Below are 26,307 nucleotides of genomic sequence, written 5' to 3'. Positions count from 1 at the left end.
GTTCCCACAAGGTGGAACATGTCCTAAAATGTGACTCTTCCCTACCCTGAAGTAGGCTTGTGTGGGAGACACTGTGGCTGGGGGAAGCTTTTAGGAACAGCATGGATACCCACTGCAGGGGAGTACCATGTCCACCTCCCTCAGCCTGAAAAACAGATGAATGATTCCTGGGCTGGACCAAACCAGTACTGTGATCTTCCCCAAAGACCATAACTACGTGGTTTGTTACTTTCACTACGACTTTTATGTAGCATATAGGCTTCTTTAAGATCTATTTATTTTTATCTTAAGTGTATGGCTGTTTGCCTGCACACATTGCACATATATATGTGCACATGTGTGCAGTACCCACACAGCCCAGAAGAGGGCATGACACCCCTGGAACTGGAGTTACAGACAGTTATGAGCCGCCATGTGGGTGCTGGGAATCCAACCTGAATCCTCTGGGAGAGCAGCCAGTGTTCTTGACGCCCAGCCATCTCCTCGGTCTCTGAGTATAGTTTTAAAATACAGTTTTGCACAGAGCCAGTATTTCTCAATGTCCTATACCACTGCCCATGTTGAAAGTAATATTTGCAGAGCATCCTAGAGCTAAGGGGCAGGAAGCCTGACTTGGGAGGGGCAGCTAATCCAGAGGTAAACTGTAAACTGACTTAAAGACTGCAATTCCAAGTTAAAGTTATCATTAATAGTCCATCCCTCACGTAATCAAGGCAGTGGATGGAAGCAAACAGACAACACTAGAAAAGGAATCACTTTGAGACCATTCCACAGAACCCAATGAGTGAATTCAACTAACCAGGTTATTACCATAACAACCATAACCTTATTATAAGGTTCTCCAGAGCCACAAACACCAACTTTATTAATTTTTCCTTTTTTAATAAGTATTCATATTCACGTGTTTCAAAACTACAAAGTGGTCAGGCACGCCTGTGCATGTCTGTGGTCTCAGCATTTATGGGGTGGACACAAGAAGGTTGGGAATTCAGGACTGGCATCTGCCACATAACAAAAAAATACAAAAAGAAAAATCTTAGTCAGGCACAATTTGTGCCTGTAGGCCCCGCTGTCATGGTGATGTGTGCCTGTAGGCCCTGCTGTCATGGTGATGTGTGCCTGTAGGCCCCGCTGTCATGGTGATGTGTGCCTGTAGGCCCTGCTGTCATGGTGATGTGTGCCTGTAGGCCCCGCAGCCATGGTGATGTGTGCCTGTAGGCCCCACTGTCATGGTGATGTGTGCCTGTAGGCCCCGCAGCCATGGTGATGTGTGCCTGTAGGCCCCACAGCCATGGTGATGTGTGCCTGTAGGCCCCGCCGTCATGGTGATGTGTGCCTGTAGGCCCTGCTGTCATGGTGATGTGTGCCTGTAGGCCCTGCAGCATGAGGCTGAAGAAGAATCACCATGGCTCGAAAGATAGGGACCAGCCACAAGAAGACTCTAAAAACAGAGGCTGTCATTCTCATTGTGCTTCCAAGTCACCAGTTACCCTCCTGGGAGGCAAGAAATAAAGTAGTTTCTTATGAATTCTTACAGAGTTATTTTATGTATGATATAAATAAATAATCTCTGTAGTGCGTGTCCCAAGCATCTCTTAGGGATCATTTCTTTTTGACCCAATTCGGGGGGGATGGGCAGGGCACATGTATACATGGGGGTACGTTTACATAGATTACTCTCTACCTCTATTCCCTTAAGACACCAACTCTCGATGAACCTAGGGCAAAGCCAGAGGCCAGCAAGCCCCCCTTAATCCTTCTGTTTCTGCCCACCCTTCAGCACTAGAATTACGTGTGTGTGTGTGTGTGTGTGTGTGTGTGTGTGTGTGTGTGTGTGTGCTGTGTGTGCGTCCCACAGCTACAATCAACTTTTTTACACGTGTGTTGGGGATCTGAACTCAGGTCCCCACACTTTCACGGCAGATGAGAAGTTCTCAACCTGTGAGTCAAGACCCCTCTCACAGGGGTCGCATATCAGAAACCCTATGTATCAGGTGGTTACACACGATTCATCACGGTAGCAAAGTTACAGTCATGAAGTAGCAACGGCGTGATTTATGGTTGGGGACAGGCAGCACAAGGGAACTGTGGTAAAGGGTCACAGCATCAGGAAGGTTGAGAACCGCTGGGCTAAAGCACCTGAGCTTTCTCAATTACTGTCAGGTGTGACGGCATAGGCAGGACATACATGTTGAGACCTTGCCTCCAAAATAAAATAAATACATATGAAAAAATATCTAAGTAAATAATAAATGGAGGAGAGAAGGTGGGGAGAAAAAGGGTGGGCTTGGGGGGCGGGGAGGGAGGGAAAGAGCCATCTGGGCCAGCTGGGCACACTCGTATCAGCAACTGGGAGGCAGAAGGATCAGGAAGGTGTCCAAGAGCTACCTAACTTAAAAGCAAAACAAACGTAAAAGCTCGCTTACTGCTTAAATGTGGCTCCACAGAATGCCTGAATGTCTGTATACGCCTAGCTCAGGCAGGCAGCAGCTAATCCCTGACTCCCAAAACAAGTTTCCGGTTTGGACAGGCTCTCACGGGCTGGCTTCAAACTCACAGCAATCCTGCCTCAGCACCCTGTGTCCAGAGTTACAAGTATGGGCCATGGACTAGGCCCAGCCCAGTATCTTTGCTTCTATATCAGTTCCTATTTCTGTAAATCCTAGACTTGGGAGACATTTTTTGCTAGACCTTGCCCAACTACCCCCACAGGGATTATACTAACCTCCCCTCCCACCCGCAACACCGACAGTGCCCACAGCACCCCAAAGTGAAGCAGCACGGGACCCGGAGAGCTCCGCCAGGCTGACCCAGAAGGCACGGTCTGGTCTGAAAGGATGCTGGGGATATTTTCATGTGCTAACACTCTGCCGTGACCTATGCCGCTTGCTCCAGGCCTTTGATCTACCCGCACACATGGTGGGGATACCTCAGGGCACACAGACTGTCAGAGCAAGTCTGTTTACCTCTCAGTCTTGGAAAACTGTCCACAGGCCTTGCCTATAAATCTGTCACAGGAGAGACAACAGCTCTGCTGCCTGTGGTCTAAATACTTCCGGCAGTCTTTTACATGCATATGTACGTACATATATAGTTGGAGGGGGAAACAATGGCATGTATTAACTACATGAAACTACTCTCTGTGGCCGTAGTCTCTCTGGAGCACAGCCAATCCAGTTTGCATCAGCTCATGCTTTCTTCATCTACACTGGCCGAGCCGAGTGGTCATGACGGAATTAAAATGGCTCTGAAAGGTCCCAGCCTGGGCATTAGGACCTTGATTGTCTCTTTGGGGGTAAATGACAGTGTTTTCAGCCCACCACACACAGTCGCCAGAACAGTCAAGGAACCTGATGTTCTGGTGAGGGAGCCAAGCAGATGACATCACAACGGGGCCTGCCATTTCTCTCCTGTGGATCTGCTGTTCTACTCATGGACTCTTAGATTGACCGAAGCATCCTTATCCTCACCAGACTAACCGGAGCTGCCGCCATGAAGGCGTCAGTAAATCTGGGGGCTTAGAAAACTGGGCAGAAACAATCAAAATGTAAATAAGAAATACTCAAGTTAATAAAGAAAAAAAGAAAACAAAAAGGAAAGGAAAGGAAAAAAAAAGAAAACTGAGCAGGTCATAAATCTTGGAAGAGATGGGAATCTCAAAGACACTGTTTGAACAAGTGTAACATAGTTTCATGTCTACCTGGTTACATTCATAAAATGTCCCACTCGTTCCCCATATTTCTAGACTCCTTGAGGCTGGCAAGGTCATGTGACCTGTTCTAGCCAATGGGCAGCAAGGTCTCGAGGACGGGGGGAGGGGGGGGTGGGTGTAGCGCATTCCTGCCCTACTGAGGTAGCCTGGGAGCCAGTACTCTGAAGGATTCGGTGCAGGATGGTGGGACCTCGACCAGCTCTCCTCTCTGACTCTCCGTGCAGTGTGGGGCATAAGTACTTCCCACCCAGACCCAGACTGGACCCTGCACGGATCAGTTACTAAACGTCTGCTGCGCTGAGCCTCTGGGGCCTCGAGCGTGCTTGCCATCCTAGGATGGCAATAAATCGGGGACTCCAGTAACCTGTGCACCCAGAAGGAACTGCAGGAAGACACTGTGGTACTGGATAACAATCTGTATCTGAGGAACCAGAAGCCGGGAATTGGGGGATTTAGCTCAGCGGTAGAGCGCTTGCCTAGTAAGTGCAAGGCCCTGGGTTCGGTCCCCAGCTCCGAAAAAAAAAAAGAAAAGAAAAAAAAAAAGAATTGGGACATTTTTGGAGCATTGACTTGATGCTCAACATGGAAAACCCCACACCTGACCTCATACAACAGGTCACAGTTAAAACACGGAACACTACAAGTACTGCATGAGATCACCTCCAGACTATGTGCATACGATACATAGGAAACATGAGTGAACTGTGGATTTACCTTTGATTAACCTACTACACGACGGAGTTGGAAACATTACCGAATCTGAAATCCCAACCACCTTTGGTCTGGAGCCTTTTGGATAAAGGGCAAACCAGTAACAATTTCAGTCCTTTGATTTGCTTTCTGTGGACTGTGTCTTCTCCCACCAGATGTGAGCAGGGTGCTGTACTTGACGGCGGGAAGCCCATGTTCTTCTCCTTTGATGGGTGAGCCCCACCCACTAAGTACCAGTGTTTGGATGGTCCTGGGGCCCCATCGACTCTAAAATCCTAACATCTATTACTTTCAGAAGAGCAAAATTCCTAATTGTGCCCAAAGAACCAGAACACTTTCTGACTAATTATTTCCACCAGCAGCCAAAGTTGCTTAGATTAAAACAGAGGAAATTCAAATGATGTGGAATAATCTCTCGGTGAGGGAATTCAAAGAGGCAGGCTTGTCTGTAATGAGGTCCTGGGGGCTTCACTGCCTGCCCCCCAAGTCGGATGAATTCTCTCTAGATCCACTCTGAAGGGATGAATCAGCCAGGAACCCCAAGCTCCTAAGACTATGCCAAGGCAACCTCCATCAACAAACACCTGAAGCCTGCCAAGATCCCTCCAGCTTCCAAAGGCTTCCACACGGCTCTCACCAACACACCAACAACTGTGGGGAAAGTCGGCACTGTTTGCCGAGCGTGTGTGGCAAACAATGACGCACTTCTGAATGCTACGTCCATCAAATGCAAACAGAACTGAGATGAGACTGGGGATGCATGCCTTGGAAGCCTGTTCTAACTGTGTTGCTAATAAAAAACGTTCCCAACTTGCTGAGGCCCTTCAGGGGGATACTTGTTTAAGCACTGTACAGACATCTTGAGTAACCCTTTCCAGAAATCTAGGATTATTCCCCCTATATCCCTATTAGGAATGGCAAAACCAAGACCGGGACTGCAGTGGCACAGGCAAGAACCCAGACCTGCAGGTCTTTAGAGCGATATGAACATCCCATTACACTAATGATTTTTATGACAGTGTCCACTGTTGATATGGAATGGTTTGCTTCTATATCTTCATTTCTATGGTGTCTTAGTTCGGGTTTCTACGGCCTAAGACCAAACCATATTGTCTATACCTACACCGTGACCAAAAAGAAAGTTGGGGAGGAAAAGGTTTATCCGACTTACACTTCCACATTGCTGTTCATCAACAAAGGAAGTCAGGACAGGAACCTGGAGGCAGGAGCTGACACAGAGGCTATGGAGGATGCTGCTTTCTGGCTTGCTTCCCGTGGCTTGCTCAGCCTGCTTTCTTACAGAACCCAGGACCACCACCAGCCCAGGGATGGCACCACCCATAATGGGCTGGACCCTCCCCTATTGATCACTAATTGAGAAAACGCCCTACAGCTGGATCTCTTGGAGGCATTTCCTCAACTGAGGCTTCTCTCTGATGACTCTAAGTTGTGTCAAGCTGACACACAAAACCAAGCTTATGGCTTCTCAGCTCATAAGCAGTTTGCTATCTCAAACTTGATGAGAGAAGAATCAACCTCTACCATGTTGAGAGGAAGCCTGAAGGCCTCGGAATACCGGGGCTATGATTTTTTAATTCCCTGCTGAAACTCATGAGTCACGGAAACATCTGTCTGATACTCTGTAACAGTATTAGAAAATGGATGGCCACTGTTACAATTTAAAGTCTTCCTCTCTCTGGTCCTGGAGGACCCTCATCACTACCTACAAACACCAGCCATTACTAGTTGCTGGTCTGTCTTTCACGGCAGGCAGGCGGCACCTCTGGGAGTGACACAAAGGCTCTCTTAAGGGAAGACAATGCTCTTTTGCATTAACCAGAACCTGTCTCCATCCCACTAGAGAACAAAGACCTCAGAGTTTGCCAGTCAGGAGGGAGGTCACAGCCTACAGGTCCTCTCTTCATCTTCTCCCTGCAACATTTCATTACCAAAACCTTTCAAACATACAAAATGCAGGTAAGTATTTTACTTACACATCTGTGTGCTGGTTTTGGCAGTGTGGTGTCTTGCACATGCTAGGCAAGCATTCTAACTCTGAGCTCAAGGTACAAGAACTATCTTAATTAAATATATTGAGATTGCTTATTGCCAATTCTCTAACTGGTCATTAATCTCTTAAATTTTTGGTTGTGAGCCTAGTCTCTGACGGTCGAGCCATCTCTCCAACCCATCTTAATTTTTTTCCCCATTTTTAAAAAATTATTTTATTCATTCACATTCCAAATGTTGCGTGCTTCCTGGTTCCCCCCTCCCCGAGTTCTTCACCCCCTCTCGGCCCCCTGCATTTGAGAGGGTGCTCCCCCACCTGCCCACCCATCCCCACCAGCATCCTTCTTCCCTGGGCACCAACTTTCCACAGAATTAAGTGCATCCTCTTCCACTGAGGCCAGACAAGGCAGTCTTCTGCTACACATGTGCCCGGGGTCACAGAGCAGCCCATGTTTGTTCCTTGGGGGCTTAGTCTCTGAGAGCTCTGAGGAGTACAGGTTGGTTGACACTAATGTCATTTTTAGTGCAGACATCAATTCATTCCCCCACTCCCAGAACTCAGAGTACTGGAGTTGATATTTAATTTTTTTCCTCTTTAATATAAACCTCATACAGTGAAATGCTCACACTTTAAGCTACATTCGCTGAGTTCTGACAAACGTTTTGTTGGGCCCTACCTTGGGGTGTTTCCCTTCCCCCTCGCTGAGTCTTTCAGCCTGCTATGGCAAGAAGTTGTTTACACGCTTGGCAGCTGCTCTCAGCCCCTGATTTGGGACGGGGACTTTCCATGATGCCCTTCCCCCTCACTGAGCCTTCCAGCTTGCTGTCGTTAAGAAGTTGTTTACGGCCCTGTGTTGGGGCCAGGACTTTCCATGACACAGATTTTTCCTGTTTTCCTGGTTGGGTTTTTTCACCTGCTTTATTATTTTTCCACCGCTTTTGCCTCTGGTATATAAGGAGATCTCAGTAAAGCCCGGACGGCATTCTCTTAAGACGAATGACCCGAGTGTGTGTTTCTTCTTAAATCTCGCAGGCCTACGCCCAGTTCTCAGTGTCATGACGATGCAGGCATCATCACGTTTAACCTGAACGCCTATGGAGTCAGAGTTTTCATGCTGCCCAGAGCTCTCTGCTTGACTCTTTCCTCTGCGTCATTCCCCACATCCATCAGACACGTGCGAGCACACAGCAGGTGCCTGTCCCGCACAGGAGAAGTGACTCTGGTGTACATGAAGGCCTGGCATGGCTGCCCCACAGCGGGAATGGGACCATAAGACGGAGCATCTACTATGGGAAAAGAGTGCTTCCTCCAGGAAAAGTGAAGGAAGAACCAGCTTCACCTCTGTGAAAGGACAAAGCAAGTGCGATCCTCACAGACTCACAGGAACTTCATCCAGCTTTGTGTGAGCAGGCGTACTCAGCCCTGTGCAAACGCGCGTGGGAAGTCAGAGTGCAGCCTCGGGTCTCCCTAGGTCACTACTCCCCTTGTTTTGTGAGGCAGGGTCTCTCAGTGAACCTAGAGCTTGTCCCTTCACTGACTGACCAGAGAGCCCTAGGGTCTGCCCGTCCCCGCCCACACCAAGTGCTGGGGTTAGAGGTAACACAACACTGTGCCCAGCTCTGGCATGGGTGCTGGAGATCTGGACTCTAACACAAGCCCTTCACCTGGGAAGCCACCTCTCCAGCCTTGGCCTGCTTTACTTTAAGACTTATTTTATTTATGAGTACACAGTAGTTGTCTTCAGACACACCAGAAGAGGGCATCAGGTCCCATTACAGATGGCTGTGAACCACCATGTGGTTGCTGGGAATTGAACTCAGGACCTCTGGAAGAGCAGCCAGCGCTCTTCACCACTGAGCCATCTCTCCAGCCCCTTGTCCTGCTTTTAAAGGGAAAGAAAATTCTATGTATGCTAGCTATATGTTTGCTATGTGCAAACCTCTGGCACTTTAAGCTAAGTAAGAATAACTGAACCCCACTGTGGTGGATTTAATATGCTTGGCCCAGGGGACGTGCCACTATTAGGAAGTGTGGTGTTGTTGGAATAGGTGTGGCCTTGGAGGAAGAGGCAGGCTTTGAGGGTTCCTCGTACTTGCCCAGTGTGGAAATGCAATCGCTTTCTGCCTGCACACTGCTATGCTTCCCACCGTGATGATAACAGGCAGGACTTCCAATGAAATGTTTGCCTTTATAAGGCTTGCCATGGTCATGGTGTCTCTTCACAGCAATAAAACCTTAACTAAGGCACCCACAAGGATAAATGCTAGGCAAGTCTGTTGATATGAGGAAACTAAATAGTTAATTTAAAACACAGAGAGGAATTGTGGGTAGCAGAGGCTGGGGAACTGTTTGATATACTGTTTGGTATATAGTTTCAGATTTACAGGTTGACAAAGTACTGAAAGTCTATTTTATAACAATGAGACTACTTAGCACCACTCAACTGTACACTTTAAAATGTCTTTTAAAAAGTAAAATTTGATATGTGGGCTTTTAAAACCACAATTAAAAAAATAATGGGCAGTAATGGGAGTCCAATCCACACCCTGTCACTTAACCCGGAGCCGTAACCTGGCACCTTACTGCAGAGCCACGCCACCTTCCAGAGGAAGACAAAAGATGGTGGTCTGCTTGCTGTTCCTTACCTCAAAAGAGTGGTGGGTTTTACACACTTACACACTTACACACACACACACACACACACACACACACACACACACACACACACACAGGAAGCAGCACTGGAATAAAACTCAGTATGCCAAAGTGGGCAACTAGGTGGGGACTTGCTCAGTGGCAAGTCCTTCCTAACACGCACAGGACCAGAAGCCTGGGAACTAAGAGCCCAGAACACACCCTGGTATGTACTAGATGCTCAATAAACCGTGGCTATCACAGACTCGTCATTACACTCCTACTATCATTGTCCCTTGGCCGTTCACAGTTGTTTCTTCACTCACAAAAGGAGATCATTTTAATGTCTTCCTGAGTGCAAAGAGAAGGGGCTGTGGCTCGCTGCCTGAAACTCACCTGAACCTGAACTGCCACTGCAACGGTCTCAGGAGACGGGCCTTTGGGAGGGGTGTGTCATTAGGGCTCTACCTTCGTAAATGGATTAATACCAACAGTGGCAGGAGAAAGTAGAAAACGACAGGAAAATCTCTGGGCTCTACATGCATGTGGAGGGGTACATTCCTGACCACATACCTCCTCATGCACACACCAACGTCAGCCTCTGCCTTTACATGCATGTGGAGGGGTGCACACCTGCACACACACCTCCTCATGCACACACCAATGTCAGCCTCTGCCTCTACATGCATGTGGAGGGGTGCACACCTGACCACACACACCTTCTCATGCACACACCAATGTCAGCCTCTGCCTCTACATACATGTGGAGGGGTGCACACCTGACCACACACACCTCCTCATTCACACACCAATGTCAGTCTCTGTCTCTACATTCATGTGGAGGTGCACACCTGACCACACACACCTCCTCATTCACACACCAATGTCAGTCTCTGTCTCTACATTCATGTGGAGGTGCACACACACACACACACACACACACACACACACACACACACACACCCTCCTCACGCACACACCAATGTCAGTCTCTGCCTCTGCGGAGGGGTACACACACACACACACACACACACACACACACACCTCCTCATGCACACACCAATGTCAGCCTGTGGCCTCAACATGCATGTGGAGGGGTGCACACACACACACATACACACACACACACACACCCCTCCTCATGTACACACCTATATCAGCCTGTGGCCTCTATATGCATGTGGAGGGATGCACACATGCACACACACACACACACACACACACACACACACACACACACATATATACCTCCGCATGCACACACCCTATGTCAGCCTGTGGCCTCTACATGCATTTGGGGGAGCGCACACGCGCACACACACACACACACACACACACACACACACACACACCCCTCTTCATGCACACACCGATGTCAGCCTGTGGCCCCTACATGCATGTGGAGGGGTACACACCTACACACGCACCTCCTCATGCACACACCGATGTCAGCCTGTGGCCTCTACATACATGTGGAGGGGCGCACACCTGCACACACACATCTCTTCAAGCACACACAAAGCTGAAGAGCCACCATCACAAGAGTGGGTTCAGCTCTCTGGAAGTTCTTCTCTCTTTGCCCTTCTATCCGCAATGCCTGGTGGGAAAATGCAGCATGAACGAATGCCCTGACTACACATGGACCCCTGAGTCTTCATTATTAACTGCCTAATCCACGGTCTCCTGCAACAGCAGCACGAAGCAGACTAAGGCAGAATCCTTTGAAGGCTTTGGCATATATTCTTACACACTGAGAGTTGCAGCACACATTGTTCAAATGCCTTACAAGAGCGGTTGGCAAGCTCTATAAGCTGAACACTGCACAGGAGCACCAGCCACCCACTCGGGGACTCATCCTACACACGCTCCCACACGCTCCCAAGAACACATATGAGGAGGGCCATTACTTACAATACCCAAGGATAAAGATATATAAATGTCTACCTGCAGGAGACGGGTTGTGTAAGTATATTTCTAAAAGTTATTATTGGTTCAAACTGTGTGACATTATAAAATAAAGACCCCGGTTTCTGTCATGCAGCCATGAGCAGGTGTCTTGCCTTAGACCATGTAGTCACGAGGAGGAGAAAGATGTATGCTGACATAGGAGATTCTTCAAGATGCAGTTATGTGAGGCACAGAACAGCACAAATGACATGCTACAAGTGCGTGCATGGGTGTGCACTGGAGACACACTCAAAAGTCAGCTGTGGTGGCACATGCCTTAATCCAAGCACTCTGGAGGACTGAAGCAGGAGGATGGTGACTTTTGAGACCAGCCTAGACTGTACAGTGAGACCTGGCCTCAGAGAGAGGGGGTGGGGAAGAGAGAGGGAGAGGGGAACGGGGAGGGGAAGGGGGAGAGTGAACTGTCAACAACAGTGTCCCCGAGGGGCAACCCTCAAGCCCCGATGCTCAGTGAAAACTCACTTTTTGCTCTATTCTTTTTACCATTAAATGCTTTACTGGGTGCACACATTATTTTTCCAATTTAAAAACGCTTTCAAAAATAAAAAGCACAGCCAAATAGAAAAGCAATCATCACGATTGAGTTGTCAGCAGGTGGATTCAACTCAGACAACCCTCGGAGAGCCGCAAAAGGGAGGGCTGCCCCACCCATCCCCAGCTTTGAACAACGTGAAGTATTCCCCCCCCCATTTTGTTTTTCTCTGTGTATCCCTAGAACTCACTCTGTATATCAGGCTGGCTTTGAACTCAGAGATCGCTGGCCTCTGCCTCCTGAGCGCTGCTACCATCACTACCTGGCTTCCAATCACGTTTTCATCAGGCAGATGTAGCGTAACAGCACACAGTGTAACAAAATTTCCAGCCATTACCTCACCAGAATCTGCCATATCACCTAGTGTCTTTCCTATGTCTTTGTGTTTTCTGTCACAATCAGTTCAGTGGGGATGGACTTTTCTTCTACACTCAACTCTTTTCTTGACTTTACCTTAAATGAAAAAAAAAAAAATCAAATCAAACATCTCCATCAGTTATCTCTGGCCCCACACTGATGGAAATATAGATAAACAGAGTTGAGCGCTTCTCTAACGGCGAACTGCTTTCCTCTAAATGTGTATGTATCCCTTCATTTAACTCTGACAGCAAATGTGCTCGCCTGACAGGTTTAGTTTTTATCCCCACACAGAGCTGAGAAAACTCAGCCATTCCTCCCTGCTGTAACAGATCACCAGGACACCATCCGGTGTGTCACCTACGACAGCCTCGTGGGGATTCGTGTTTTCTTTTTTGTAATTTTTTTTCAGTTACGTTTATTGTATGTGTATGAGTGTTTTTGTCTGCCTGTATATCTATGCACCTGGTACCCTCTGAGTTCGATAGAGGCTGTCAGATTCTTTGTAACTGGAGTTATAGACAACTGTGAGCTGCTGTGCCGGTGCTGGAAATCCAACTCAGGTCCTCTGTTAGAGCGGACTGCTCTTAGCTGCTGAGCGGCAGTCCGTTTTCTTACAGCTAGAGTTAGTGCACACTTGTAACTTTAAGTCCACTGCTTAAGACTGTTTATTCATGACGTCTGCTAAGTCAGCCATTGGTTACTACAACGAATACCACCCAGTTTACAAAGACATTTGGTTACTATAACAATTACCGCCTGGTTTACAAAGACAAAGGTTTATTTTGTCTCCTTTTTTTGCAGGCCTTGGCCCCTGGCTGTCTGGCTCTATTGTTTCTGAGTCTGAACCCTTGAAACACAACCACAGCAAGGTGCTCACGGGAGAACAAAGGTCTTCACTTCATAGCTAGAAATTAAAAAGAGAAGCAGGAAGGACATGCCTCACGATTCCATTCAAGGGCAGGCCTTCACAGGCCCTGAAGACCTCCATGCTCCACCAGATCTTAAAGTTCCTACCACCTCCCAAGCTGGGGACCAAAGCTATAACAGTAATTAAGCTCTGTGGGTATGCGGGCAGTTTAAGATCCCAGGCAGGGGTAGGATAACAGTTGATTTAAAAGCTACCTTTGTCTGACTGTGGTGATTGGCTCCTTGTGCAGAGGCTTAAGGAGATAAACCTCTTCCTTCTTATATCCATCTCCAATGGCTGCCCTTGTCTCCTCAGACAGAAACACTCTGGCTATCTCCCTGGGGAGCTAGGCTCCACCTCCCAACTGCAGATTTCCCTATGTCCTCTGTTCTCTGTTTTGACAACATAAATGTGGGTCTTACACTTTCCACTGGCAAACAGGGACTGATGGCCCTCTGCAAAGGAACAACTGAGTTCCTGTCTGGACACCCAAAGATTGCAGCCGCAGCCCTCAGAGTGGGGCTACCCACCCAACATCAAGACATGTGTCCTAAGAAAAACCCCAGGTAAATAGCTAAGAACCCTCACCTCCCCTCTCTCTCCTTTTGGGATAAATAATTCCATCGTCAACCCAAACATATGACCTGAGGGCATGTAGACAGTACCCAAGGAAGTTTCTTGCTAGGAACTCTGCAACTTGGAGATGGACTCAATGTTTCACAAAAGGGATGGGTTTGATTCTGTCATTGCATGGGCTTTTTTCTCCAAGCTTCCGAAGTGCAGAACTCAACACACAACCAAAAGGAAGAATGGTATCGTGACCCTCCAAATACCCAGCCCCATTCACCCCGGGCTATATCCAGTTTCATTCCGTCTATCTCCACCCCTTTCCCTCTTCATAAATTATTTTAAGTAAACCCTAGCCTGTGAGAATGTTGCTTGGGAGAGAGAAGGCCTTTCTACCTCAAAAAGGTAGGAAAAAAAAAAAAAAAAAATAGAGAAGGAGGTCAATGTCCGTGAAAGATCATGCTTCAAGGATCCAATCTCCTTCCACCAGGGTACTTGTGTCTCCTACCTTCTCATAGCACATAAACTAATGGCCACACCCTCAACGAGTGAGTCTTTGGGGGATGGGCAGTCAGGACTCAAACTATAACACTCGACTTCCTGGAATTTAATGAAAATGTTGACACATCATACCCAAACCTATGGACACAATGAAAGCAGTGCTAAGAGGAAAATTCACAGCACCAAGTGCACTGGTAAAGACACTGGAGAGATCCTGCACTAGCAACTTAACAGCACATGTGAGAGCTCTAGAAAAAAAAGAAGCAAACTCACCTAAGAGGAGCAGACACCAGGAATTAGTCAAACTCAGGGCTGAAATCAACCAGGTAGAAGCAAAGAGAACAAAGTATCAACAAAACAAAAAGCTGGTTCTTTGAGAGAACCAACAAGATAGATAAACCCCTAGCCAAACTAACTAAGGGGCCCAGAGGCAGCATCCAAATTAACAAAATCAGAAATGAAAAGGGAGACATAACAGCAGAAACAGAGGAAATTTAAAAAAAAAAAACAAACATCAAATCCTACTACAAAAGTCTAAAAGCCTATACTCATCAAAAGTGGAAAATCTGGATGACTTTCTAGACAGCACACCAAAGTTAAATCAAGGACCAGTAAACTATCTAAACAGGTCCATATCCCATAAGGAAATACAAGTCACTAAAAACCTCCCAACCAAAAAACGCCCAGGGCCAGAAGGCTTTAGAGCATAATTCTACCAGAACTTCAAAAACCTAATACCAATATTCCTCAAACTTCCATAAAATAGAAACAGAAGGAACACTACTTAATTCATTCTATGAAGCCACAATTACTCTGATACCTAAACCAACCAAAAAAGAGAACTTCTGACCAATCTCGCTTATGAATATTGATGCAAAAATACTCAATAAAATTCTTGCAAATTAAATCCAAGAACACACCAAAACCATCATTCACCACGATCAACTAGGCTTCATCTCAGGGATGCAAGGTTGGTTCAATATATGAAAATTGATTAACGTAATCCACCATATAAATAAACTCAAAGAAAAAAATTACAGGATCATCTCCTTAGATGCAGAAAAAGCATTTGACAAAATACAACATCCCTTCATGTTAAAAGTATTGGAGAGATCAGGAATTCAAGGCCCATACCTAAACATAATAAAAGCAATTTACTGCAAACCAACAGCCAATATCAAATTAAATGGAGAGATACTTGAAGCAATCCCATTAAAATCAGAGACAAGGATGCCCACTCTCCCCATATCTATTCAATATAGTACTCGAAGTGCCAGCTAGAACAAGAAGACAACAAAAAGAGGTCAAGATGGGGTTGGGGATTTAGCTCAGTGGTAGAGCGCTTGCCTAGGAAGCGCAAGACCCTGGGTTCGATCCCTAGCTCCGAAAAAAAAGAACAAAAAAAAAAAAAAAAAAAGAGGTCAAGGGGATACAAATTGGTAAAGAATTAAAGATATCACTATTTGCAGATGATATGATAGTATATATAAGCGACCCCAAAAATTCTACCAGTGAACTTCTGATAAACAACTTCCGCAAAGTGGCTGGATACAAAATTAATTCAAATAAATCAGTAGCCTTCCTTTATATAAATGATAAACAGGCTGAGAAAGAAATTAGGGAAACAACTCCCTTCCCAATAGCCACAAATAATATAAAATATCTTGGGGTAACTCTAAGCAAATGAATGAAAGATCTGATGACAATAACTTCAAGTCTCTCAAGAAAGAAATTGATGAAGATCTCAGAAAGTATAGAGATCTCCCATGTTCATGGATTGGCAGAATTAACATAGTAAAAATGGCCATCCTACCAAAGGCAATCTACAGATTCAATGCAATCCCCATCAAAATCCCAACACAACTCTTCAAAGACATAAAAAAAGCAATTCTCAAATTTATCTGGAAAGGCGTAAAAAACAAGAATAGTGAAAACAATTCTCAACAATAAAAGAACTTCTGGGGGAAATCACCATCCCTGACCTCAAGCTATACTATAGAGCGATAGTTAAAAATAAAAACAAAAAACAAAAAACAAAAACAACTCCATAGTATTGGTACAGAGACAGGCAAGTAGATCAATGCAATAGAATTGAAGACCCAGAAATGAACACATACACCTATGGTTACTTGATCTTTGACAAAGGAGCTAAAACCATCCAATGGAAAAAAGATAGCATTTTCAATAAATGGTGCTGGTTCAACTGAAGGTCAACATGTAGAAGAATGCAGATTGATCCATTCTTATCTCCTTGTACAAAGCTTACGTCCAAGTGAATCAAGGACCTCGACATAAAACCAGATACACTGAATCTAATAAGAGAAAGTGGGAAAGAGCCTTGAACTCACTGGCACAGGGGGAAATTTCCTAAACAGAACTCCAATGGCTCATGCTCTAAGATCAAACATTAATAAATGGGCTCTCATGAAACTGGAAAGCTTCTGTAAGGCAAAGGACATAGTCAATAAGACAAATCGGCAACCTACAGATTAGGGAAAAAATGTTCACGTTATAACCCCACATCTGATAGAGGACTAATACCCAAAATATATAAAGAACTCAAGAAGCTAACCACCAAATAAACCAAACAACCCAATCAAAATATGGGGTATAGAATTAAACAGAGAATTCACAACAGAGGAATCTTGAATGGCTGAGAAGCACCTAAAGGAACGTTCAAAGTCCTTAGTGATCAGAGAAATGCAAATCAAAATGACCCTGAAATTCCACCTTACACCAGTCGGAATGGCTCTAAGATCAAAACCTCAGGTGACAGCACATGTTGGTGAGGATGTGGAGAAAGAGGAACACTCCTCCTTTGCTGGTGGAATTGCAAACAGCTACAACCACTCTGGAAATCCATTTGGAGGTTCCTCAGAAAACTAGAAATAGATCTTCCTGAAGACCCAGCAATATCACTCTTGGGAATATACCCACCATGCCACAGGAGGACGTGTTCCATTACGGTCATAACGGCTTTAGCTGTAATAGCCAGAAACTAAAAACAACCCAGATGTCCCAGGACAGAAGAATGGACACAGAAAATGTGGTTCGTTTACACAATGGAGTACGACTCAGCTACTAAGAATGAGGACATCCTGAGTTTTGCAGGCCAATGAGTGGAACTAGAAAATATCATCCTGAGTGAGGTAACTCAGATCCAAAAGGACGTGCACAATATGTACTCACTTATAAGTAGATATTAGCCAAGAAAATAAAAAGTACAGACTACCCAAGATACAGTCCACAGAACTCAAAAAGGTCAACAAGCTGAAGGGCCCGAGTGGGGATGCCTCAGTTCCACTTGGGAGGGAAAAGAAAGCAAACACAAGGGGTTGAGGGGAGGGAGGGACATGGGTGGGAAATCAGAGAGGGGACAGGAAGAGGGAACATGATTTGCTATTGGGTTGGGGGAAAAGACTGAAGTCTTGAGGGCCAGCAGAAAGAATGGAAACAGGTGACTTCAGGAGGAAAGAGGTGGGAGGACCCTCCAGAATGTACCAGAGACCTGGGAGGTGAGAGACTCTTAGGAATCAAAGGGAGGAACCTTAGATGAAATGCCCTACAGTGGGGAGAGGGAACTTGTAGAGCCCACCTCCAGCAGAAAGACAGGGCATCAAGTGAGGGATGGGGTTGTTAACCCACAGTCAAAACTGTGACCCATAACTCTTCCTGTCTGAAAGAAATACAGGGATGGAAACAGAGAAGAGCCTGAGGAAAAGGCGGTCCAGCGACAGGCCCAAAGTGTGAACTGTATTAGCTGATTACGTTTCAATAATAAAACGATTTCTTGGCTGAGAGTTGAGAAATACACAAATCTATGCACACGAGAGGCAGCTCACAGTCTCAGGAAAGCTAACACCCTACTCTAGCCAACACCCTACTGTAAGCTTCACAAGGTGCGTGTGTGGTGCGTGCAGATACATGTAGACAAACACGCGTACACATAAAATGAAAACAAATACACCCTTAAAAATAAAAAAGAGTTAAGTCATCGTGAAAGAATCCACAGAATAGCGAACAAGTCCAGGCATACAAACTCAAGAAAAAAGTGGGCAGAAATTGCTTCTGTCCAGAATGTCACAGGCTCTTCCTGCAGGACAGACACCAAAGGGGCTCAGGAGTGAAGTCTTTCGGTAGTCTGGCAGCAGCTGGCGGTGCTACTCGCTACTCGGTCCTGGACCCTCTACTCACTGTCTAAGTGAGAGCTGTCCTTGCTCCCAGAAGCCTGGTGGCTTCCGAACCAGCCTTCAGTGGTGCCCAGATAAAGCTATGACAGATGAATCTGGCTGTCACACTGGGACAGATTTCTCATCAGAAGGAAACATGTTCTCACCTGGCTAACTTAGTTCCCCTTAGAGTTCTTTTCCTGTGTACCACCCTGAGCGATGAAACCCCTTACCAATAAAAATACCAATAAAGTAAAGCAGAGCGTAAACAATAGACAGAAATGATAAATATAGTAAGTACCATACTTGAGTTGAGAAAATAGCAAGTTTTCCTTTACTTGAGCACTTAGAAAAGCTTTGAAAATGATGAAATTTATTTAGTTCGTTGTGGGGGTGGGGAGGTGGGAGTGGAAGGGTGCGGGGTTGGAGGGAGCACAGGCTAAATCAGGGAAGAGCTGGGTATCCCAGGAGAAGCTAAAGTAGTAACACTTTTAAAGTAAGAAAAGAAAATAACAATAATAACAAAATCCCCTGGGGGAGGTAACAGAGTAACAAGTAACGGGTAACAGAGGTAGAAAAGGAAAGTTAAAGCTAGCAGCCGGAATACTGGGGACCACTCATTGAAATGGCAGCTGATGCCTGGGGCGTCTTAAGAATATTAGGTCACATCTGTGAGTAAGCACTAGCCAGATAATCAAGTCACTGACTGGCTGTGGTCATTTGAATAAGGATGGCTTCCACTGGCTCAGAGATTTGAATACTCGGTCAGTGGGGTGGATTCGGAGGTGTGGTCTTGTTAGAGGAAGTGTGTCACTGCAGGGTGGGATTTGAGGTTTCAAAACCCCTAGCCAGGCCTAATGTCTCTCTCTTCTCCTACCTGTGGATCCAGATGTAGAACTCTCATCTCCTTCTCCTGCACTCTGTCTGCCTGCACACTGCCATGCTTCCCGCCATGATGACCAACAGTAAGCAGAACCTGTAAGCCAGTCCCAATTAAATGCCTTCCTTTCCACGAAATGCTGTGGTCCTGGTGTTTCTTGGCAGAAACAGAATGCTGACTGAGACAGTAGGGTTACCATAAATGCCGGTAGGCGGGAGGACTGCAGAGTAAAGCTTAGGAATCTACCTTTTACTGTATTCGTGAAAAGCTGAATTTCACGGTTGGAAAGTGCTGTAAAATGAACATGCTATTTCCGTGTTTGTATGTGCGTGTGCACATCAGGAGACAATGTCTGGGAGTCAGTTCTCTCCTTCCACTTGGGCTCAAAGTCAGGTCATCAGGCCTGCGAAAGCTTTTGTGCTCTGGGCCATCTTGCCAGCCTGGACTATTTCATTTTTAAAAATAATGTTTAAGGCTGGCAAGGATGGCTTGGTAGGTACAGGCACCTGCTGCTAAGCCTGAGGGCCTGAGTTTATCCTCCAGGACCACATCACGGAAGGAGAGAACCAACAAACTGTCCTCGGACCTTCACATGTGCACACATAGGTGCTTGGATGTGCATATATACATGGCCATGTGCATGTTTACACACACACACATACAATTTTTAAAAAGTAAACAAACCAGGCCTTTAGGTATATATTACAATCCCCCATGGGGTCCCCTAGTTTGTTTGTTAGTTTGTTTTGTTCCCTAGTTTCCTGTTGTTGTGATGTCATTCCTATTTTCCAGACGAGGAAAAAAGCAATAGGCTCCAGGCACAGCTGGGGTACTTGGTCATGGACACCTCACTTTGGGTAGAGGGCTAGTTGGGAAGGCTAGCACAATAGAAGGGGAAGAGAGAGAGAGAGAGAGAGAGAGAGAGAGAGAGAGAGAGAGAGTGGTATAAATCACTATGGGAAATAAGAGCTGTGGGAGCTATGAAGGGAGTGACAATACCTCAAGACACCCCAGAGTCCTTAGTGGCCACATAAGATGTACAAAAGGAAGACACTGATGCTTGACTAGCAAAGAGATCTGAAGGTCAAGCTGTATCGTTCCTTAAAGGCACGGAGAATCCATTAAAGACCTGACAGTAGGTGGGTCCATCCACTCATTCAGTATTTCGTCACTGACTATGTACCAGCCCCAGTGGCAGGCCCGTGAGGTAGGATGCCAGAGGGTTGTGGGATACTCAGGGTGGGGCAGTCTGGGATGGCTGGAAATGCCATCAGTCAGCATCCAGTGCTCACTAGGGAAACACAAGGCCAAACTGGAAATGCTAGACAGGAAATGAGGAAAAACAAAGGGGACATTGAGGAGTCTCTAACAAGACCCTGCCACTGGATGGCGGTGCACAGCGCAGTCACGGTGGGGAGGCTGCGAGTCAGCCATACCAAACACACGGGCACGAAATGGACATTTATTTGCTGTCTTATATCGTCTGTGGAGTGGAGCCAGGCAGAGCCGCTGAGGCTCTCTGTAAAGTGAAAGGCTGCAGTGAGGAAAGCAAACTTCACTTAGAATTGTACTTCATGCCACGGCCAATCATTTTCTCTTCTTCAGAGTGGTTTCCCTCCTTCCTTCTTTACATGGGTCCTGGGAATGAAACCTGGGCTTGTGCAGCATACACTTTGGCCATTAAGTCATCTCGCCGGCCTCCCTTGACTTTCCTAACAGCTGGGAAAGCAGCAATCATCTTTTAGGGGCAGAACTAACGTAGGAATGTCATCAACCCCATCATTTGGCTGGCCCACGGCCTTCTTGCAGAAAGCTTGGGTTGTCTTGTCCTTACCTCTGGATTGGTGCCTAAGAATCAGGAACACTGAGTCTGTCTGACTGACTAAGAACTGGGGGCCATCTTTCAGTAAAGCCACGGTCTGGGTTTCAGAAGACTGGGTTTCATGTTCTAGGCGGGCAGCCGCGGAGCACAAGCCCAAATCTGTGGTTCTAAAAAGATTCCTAGAAGTCATAAAAACACAGACCACCGCTACGTGCCCTCCCAGGCCTCATTCTCCATCCGCCTGGGTCCTCGCTCAGCTCCATAGAGCGACTTCCTGATTCCTCACAAGGTGCTCCCTATACAGACGCTACCCTGCCCTCAAGGAGGCCAGGAGAAAGCCCGTCAACACAAGACTGCCCCTTCCCTTTCCATACAGAGCTGTACTCTCCATGCATTTAAATGGCAATTCACTCATAAAAGAATCACAAGGCAAGGGACATCACCCATCCCCCTCATCAAACAAGGTCTTATAAAGACTGATACCAACTCTTGTCTTTAATAACATCTTCCCAGTTTGATTCCAACTATAGCTTCATAGCTACAGAGCAACTGTAGAATATGTATGGAGATATAAATAAATACTGTAGCTATAAATGCAGAAAATAAACTTCAAGAGAGTAATTTTTAAAAGCGAAGTCCCTTAGACTGGCCTTGTTTGCCATTTTCTAGCTACAGGTAATGCATCCAGAGAATATTTTCGTTTAATTTCTGTATGGTAGGCACTCGCTATAGACACACAGACATCAATTATCCTTCAGAGGCTGGGGTGGAGGACCGTCTGCAGACAGTTTCCAATATGCATATGAAAACAGTTTAAACAGGGCCTGAGAATTGCAGGCGTCACGTGACCTGTGTGTACATCGTGGTAGAGGCAGAACTCAGAAGCGTGAGCCTAGCCTGACCTATGTAGGGAGCTCCTCTATAGTCTGGGCTAGGAAGAAAGGTCCCAACCTAAAGAAAAATCCATCAATCAAGCGCTCTCTGTATTAGTTCTTTTCCTCATGGCTGTAATAAAGCGGAAGACAGGGATGGCTCAGGGGAGGGCAGTTCATGCTGGCTCAGATTAGGAAGAAAATCATACGCCATGTGCAGAAGCCACGGTGAAGCTCATGGCAGTAAGGTCATTCTGAGGTGGATCCTCAGTCATATGACAGACCAAGAATTGGAGCACATGAGAGAAAGGAGCAGGGCTAACACACCCCCAGGGACCCCCACCCACCCCCCAGTAGCCTCCAGTGAGGCTGACTTCCTAAAGTTCTACGGTCTTCCTAAAATAAGCATCATCACCTAGGGACCAAGTGTTCAAACACACAAGCCCATGAAGGTCATTTCAGACTTGAACGGTAAGGCGCCCCACCCACCCCAAGGTTCTGTCCAACCACAGGCCCTGAGACCCACAGGACAAAAGTAACCAAGGGTGGATCTTCTGAGACCACAGCCCAAATCACAGCACGCAAAGTAGCAAAATCGGCTTTGAGGACAGAGTAAGGTTGACACCCAACTGTCACAAGATAAAAGCTACCACACGATGACAGTCACAGCCACCTGGCCTGCTGCTGCCCCAGCAGTCGTGAAGCAGGGCAGTCTCTGTCGTCCCAAGCCTCCTGTCTCCACACACGTCCATCTTTCTCGGTTATCATGGTCTGGTCTCAAGCTTGACCTCCTGTAGAGCCTGAGTGTTGACCCCCAGCATGGTTCCTCTGTGTTGGCAGTCAGCTTGTTCCCACTGAAGAGAGAGAGAGAGAGTGTGTGTGTGTGTGTGTGTGTGTGTGTGTGTGTGTGTGTGTGTGTGTGTGTGTGTGTGTGTGTTTAAAGCATGGGTTCCCTGTACTGAATTTGTCCTGTAGACCAGGCTAGCCTCAAACTCAGAGATCTCTATGCTCATCTCCCAAGTGCTGGGATTAAAAGTGTGTACCACCACACCCAGCACTACATTTTCTTATAATTGGATTGAGTGATGTATTTAAATACATAAATGCTGTCAAGAAATTTTATTACTTGTGAATCTAGCTGTTTCATCAGTCTAGTGAATACTTAGGACAAAATGAAATGTGTTTGGGGATATGGGTATTATTAAAAAAAAAAAAAAAAAACAATTAAGGGGCTGGAGAGACGGCTCAGCCGTTTGGAGCGCTGCTGCTCTCATGTAGACCCAGCACGCGTGTGGTGGCTCACATCATCCGTAACTCCAGTTCCTGGGATCAGACATCTAAACTCTAGGCACCGGCATGCACACAGCACACATACACACATGCAGGGAAAACACTCAGACACATGAAATAAAGAAATGGATAAATCTTTAAAAAGATAGAAAACAATTAGAAGCTAAACTACACAGCAAGTGACCGGCCACCCCGGGCTGCATAACAAGACTGCGTCAAACAAAAGTCATTTCAGAAACTGAGCAAACGGAGATCAGAGAGGAAGATGCTTGTTCTGTAAGCACCAGGACCAAAATGTGGTCCTCAGCTCTGAGGACAAAGTTAAGCCCTGTGGGACTAGAGGGTCCCTGGGCTCTGGGGTCAGCCATCCTAGCCCTGTCAGGGAGCCCCAGGTCCCAGTGACAGACTCTGTGGCCAAAGATCAGGATACTTTCAACTCCTCCCCCAGAACAAAGCAAGGTGCACAGCTCCTGGGGAAGATGTTCAAGGCTGACCTTTGACCTCCACACACATACATCCACACAGGTGTAAACAGGCCCACACGTATGTGTATGCAAGCACATATGAAAATGACTAGGTAAGTCTAACAGAGACTAGAAGAATTTACAGGACATCTGACATAAGTATTAACATCCAGGATGTATGAGAAACTCCTAAGATCCAGTAATAAATAGAAATATACCCATTCTGCAATAGCTTACAGGGGCTGGAGAGACGTCTCAGTGGTTAAGTGCACTGACTACTCCTCCAGAGGACCCAGGTTCAATTCCCAGCAACCACACAGCAGCTCACAACTGTCTGTACCTCCAGTTCCAAGAGAATGGACGCCCTCTTCTGGTCTCTTCAAGTACTGCACACATACAGTGCAGAGACATATGTGTAGCTAAAATAACCATACGTACAAAATAGAAATAAAGATTTTTTTTTTTTTTTAAAAAGCAGGAGTGCAGGGTTGGGGATTTAGCTCAGTGGTAGAGCGCTTGCCTAGCAAACGCAAGGCCCTGGGTTCGGTCCCCAGCTCTGGGGAAAAAAAAAAAAAAAAAAAAAGCAGGGTACATATTTGGACAAGCACTTCACATAGTGAGGTACATAAAATGCTAGTATGCACGTTGAAAAAAAGACATGATCCAGGCTGTTTTGGTTTGTTTGTGTTTGTCGTTGTTGTGTTTTGTTTTTGAGACAGGGTTTCTCTGTGTAGCCTTGGCTGTCCTGAGACCAGGTTGGCCTCAAACTCAGAGATCCACCTGCCTCCCAAGTGCTGAGATGGAAGGTGTGTGTGCACCATTGCCTGGCTATGATCATCAAGAAAACTAAAATTACTTTAGTATGGTGGTTACCATCAGGAGGCTGAGGTAGGAGAATTAGCATCAACTTGAGGAAAGTCTAGGTTATACAATGTGTTGCAGGCAGTCCTGGGATACAGGGTAAGGCTGGAGCAAGGAGAGGGGAGGGAGGGAGGGAGGGGGGTAGAGGGAGGGAGGGGAGAGGGGGAGGGAGGGAGGGGAAGAGAAAGGGAGGGAGGGAGAGACTACCCAAATATAATAGTGCACAGTTTTAGTCCTAGCACTAAGGAGGCCAAGGCAAGGTGGATCTCTGAGTTCGAGGCTAGCCTGGTCTACAGAGGGTCTACAGCCAGGGCTACACAGAGAAACCCTGTCTAGAAAAATAATAACAAAAATTAAAAATGAAAAAGGGAACGAGAAATAAAAAACACAGAGAAGCACCACACACACATATGTACAGGCAACACACACACACACAGACACTCACACACAGACACACACACAGGCACACACACACACACACACGATGCCCACAGGGCACTCACACAGCTCTCCTGGCTCAGCAACGGATAAGGCCATGGTCACAAAGTCAAATATGGAATTGGTTTTCACGGGACCAAGGATCAAACCCAAACAAGGTGTTCAACCAAACGAAGCCTCTGTGGACCTCTGTTGTCCCAGAATGTAGAAAGCACATTCAAAATCTAAGTCTCTGAAGTGTGCCTTTGTGCTAGGACATTGTGCAGAACTCGGAAGCCAAAAGCACGGCAGGGAGGGTGAGACAGAGAAAGAAAACCCGAGGAAGTAATAAAAACAAGGTGCCGCACGTGGGATGCAGTCTGTACTCCCAGCATGTAGGCTGGAGGCAGGAGGCTGCACAGCTTGAGGGAGGGAAGGTGCATGCTAGCCAACCCCCCACAGGCCAGCAGAAAACAAGGTCTGTTTTGGTCTTTAGAGACACGAAAGCAGGCTGCAGTTGTATTCAGTAAACTACCGATCCCCCTGTCTCCACCTCTGAGTGCTGGGATCGCCACTGTAAAGATGGAGAGATATACCCTCAGATGACAGTGGCATATGTATCCAGGTTCTCCCCAGCATAGCCACTCCGCCTCTGCAGAAACCTCCAAGCAGACATTTGTCTGATGTCAACACACCGTACCCTTGAAAACACTGCATAAATGATATCTTGATAAATTTTATTTTAAAGGGTATTTCATGTGCACCAAATCAGCAGCATGAATCTGATACCTGGAACCAGCTAGGGCGCTGAGCACTGAGACAATTACTGCCTGTTGGTGAGAGCATCAATCAGCCTGCCAACACCAGCAGCTGCTGAGAGAGACGTGCATACCTTCCCGTCTACACATCAGTCCTATCTGCACGCTGAGTCGCGAACAGAGCTGTCCACTGCAGTACCACAGCAGTGGAAGGAAGGTTTTTACAGACAGAAGTACAGATACCTACCTCCTATAGTTAAAGTTGCAGCTATGGAAATCAACAACAGCACGAGAAGAGCAGGCAGCAGGCTGGGCCCTGCTGTCATTCCTATTGCTGTAGAGACTCCACTACAGTCCGAGTATGGGATGCACAGTACATGCCCACATTAAAGGCGTGGCCAGCCACTTGGTACCATCATAGGAGGGTGGTGGGAATTCACAATGTGGAGCCTCACGGGAGGCCTTTGGGTCACTGAGGACATAATGTGGAGTGAAAAACAGGATCCTAGTCTTTTTGTTTGTTTGCTTTCTATCTTTGAGGTGAGCAATCTCGCTCCACCATAGGCTCTACCATGACTTACCGTCTCATTACAGACACAGAAGAAGAGCCAGGGCCAACCAGGCACAGACCAAAAACCTCTCAAAGCGGGAGTCTCTTTGTAAGATGACTGACTGTCTCGGTTATCACAGTAATAGAAAGCTAACAGGCACAAGCACACATGTACGTGAATACATACTATGACAGGCCTGGGTCACACCCTCAGCTTAGAAGAACGCAGCGCACACACACAGTTTACTCATCTGTATGTGAGAAGGGACAAGCACACCTGAACACCTGTGAGGCGCTCAGAAGGCCGCTCGTGGGAGTCCG

The 26,307-nt window shown here is 46.6% G+C and overlaps 1 protein-coding gene across 2 annotated transcripts in view; it reads right to left on the bottom strand.

Moving 5' to 3' along the window:
* The window catches only part of Kcng3 (potassium voltage-gated channel modifier subfamily G member 3), a 48,387-nt gene that overhangs the window by 1,303 nt on the left and 20,777 nt on the right, over positions 1-26,307 (bottom strand). The window lies entirely within an intron of this gene.

The sequence above is a fragment of the Rattus rattus genome, chromosome 7 (genome assembly GCF_011064425.1).
Source record: "Rattus rattus isolate New Zealand chromosome 7, Rrattus_CSIRO_v1, whole genome shotgun sequence".
Classification (NCBI taxonomy): Eukaryota; Metazoa; Chordata; class Mammalia; order Rodentia; family Muridae; genus Rattus; species Rattus rattus.
The sequence above is the reverse complement of the archived record's forward strand: the minus strand, read 5'-3'. Positions and strand labels throughout refer to the sequence as shown.